A 2337-nucleotide genomic window follows, 5' to 3' on the forward strand; every position below is an offset into this window, starting at 1 on the left:
GTATTTTGGTGCCATTTTGTGAAGGTGTGAAGAAGGAGAAGAAGGAAGAAGCAAGGAGAAGTGTTGTAGTGCAAAGATCCAAGGCAAATCAGAGTTAATTGAGGTATTTTCGGAGTTTCATCTTGTTATATGCTTTAAACTTCCATTAGAGCTCTCCTAAGAGCTAGTTGATGCTTGTTCCAAGCCTTACACTTGCATGAACGTCTTATTAAGTCGGAATATCTATGGATCTAAATGTTGGGGTGTTGTAGAGCCCAAATCTACTGTCTTTTTGGAGTTATATTGCATGATAACCATAGATCTACCCATTTTGTGCATCTTTTAGCCTTATTTCCCTTATTCATGAGGTTGTACACGTAAAGTTGGAAACTTTACGTGGTAAATCAGCTTATTGGACTCAGATCTATCAATTGTATGCATTGGATTCAAACAAAATCAAGTAAAAATCAGTTGCATGGAGGCAACTCGGCGAGTCGGAAGAACGACTCGGCGAGTTGGGTCGCGAGTTCCCGATTCCTTCATTTTTACCAGTGTCGAGTGAACCCAGTGAGCTAGAGAGTGGACTCAGCGAGTTGAGGGTGAACTCAGTGATGGAGGGACTCGGCGAGTTGTTCATCAACTCGGCGAGTCCAAGGCAATCTTCTTGGGATCAAGAACAACTCATCGAGTTTGTTCATCCGGCTCGGCGAGTCGGATGAAGATTGTCTGAGTTCTTGGATCAAGAGGGTACTCGTCGAGTCGATGTCAGACTCGACGAGTAGCAGCGAGTAAGAGTGAAAAGTGAGAGTAGGACTCGGCGAGTTGGGTGGCCCAACTCGGTGAGTCAGCCCAAAAGAGAGTTGACTTTGACCGAGGGTAAAAGAGTCATTCTACCCCAAGCGCAGTGTTTAGTATTTGATTGAGTGTGTTTATGGACTTGTAGCCGAGGAGATTCAGGAGCAGCAGCCGTTAGCTTCCCGAGCCACACACTCAGCAGCCAGCTTACGAGGTGAGTTTCCTTCCAGTAGGAACGGATCTAAGGCCACAATGCCGACCCGTTCAGTTAGCAGTAGTTTCTGGATTTAGGTCCGATGCAGTAGTTAGTATGTTCGATGCCTTCGTGGCTCGAACAGGATTTGTGTGCTATGTTTTATGTGTTAAGTATTATGTGTTCCGGGCCACGGCCCGATGTAGCATGTCGTATATTTGTTATGCTAGTTGATGTGGTATGCTACGCCATGTTCAGTCAGTCAGTTCCGGACTTCGGTCCGATGCAGTTAGTTCCGGACTTCGGTCCGATGCAGGGGACAAGGTCCCAGTCAGTTCCGGACTTCGGTCCGATGCAGTTAGTTCTGGACTTCGGTCCGATGCAGGGGACAAGGTCCCAGTCAGTTCCGGACTTCGGTCCGATGCAGTTAGTTCCGGACTTCGGTCCGATGCAGGGGACAAGGTCCCAGTCAGTTCCGGACATCGGTCCGATGCAGTTTCCGGGCTTCAGCCCGATGCAGTGGGCAAGGCCCAATATGTGTTTATATGTTATTGTATGGTATGTGGTAGTTTGGGGGAGCTCACTAAGCTTCGTGCTTACAGTTTCAGTTTTGGTTTCAGGTACTTCCGCAAGAAAAGGGAAGAGCTCGGGGTGACAACATCGCACACACCACAGCATAGCTTTTATCATGGGGATGTCTTTTGATGTTTTGGATTGATGTTGTATGATACAGTTTCCGCACAATATTTTATTACGTTTTGGGGATACATCGCGTATGTTTTATGTTATGATGCTTATATTATGGTTTTGATCACATCGAAAAACGAAAATTTTTGGGTCGTGTTTTTGGGTCGTTTCAAGTTGGTATCAGAGCCCTGGTTTGAGGGATTCGGATACACTTCCGGGTGTATCTGAACTCAAACTAAGGGAAATAAAAGATTTTAGTAAAATAAAAATGTTTTACAAAAAGAATTTTGAAAGCACTTAGAAAGAAAGAATTGTTTTTAACAAGATAGAGGTGTGTGCATGCGGTCAGCCGAGCTCAAGTAAGTACTCCCAAATTACCCATACAAGTTATTTGTTCAGTTTCAGTTTCAGTAGAACAGCATGCTAGTATAGGGCTAAGGATCTAGGAGAATGCCTTATGTGCCTGCTTATGTGTTACAGCTTTATGAGTATTGCATGTTAGAATTTAGTAGACAGCAGTAGGATAGCCTGTTTAGGTTATGCCTGATAGTATGAGCTTAGCATCCTATGCTAGTGCAGTTTCTTGTTATAAGAATAGTTTTGCCTGAGTCTGTTTCCCTTGTCCGAATGCTGCTTGCTTCGTGCTTGGTGGGGTTCTGAGTAGTGGGAGTTAGCCATTAGGT

Source organism: Lactuca saligna, chromosome 1 (genome assembly GCF_052625555.1).
Source record: "Lactuca saligna cultivar CGN05327 chromosome 1, ASM5262555v1, whole genome shotgun sequence".
In the NCBI taxonomy this organism is placed as follows: Eukaryota; Viridiplantae; Streptophyta; class Magnoliopsida; order Asterales; family Asteraceae; genus Lactuca; species Lactuca saligna.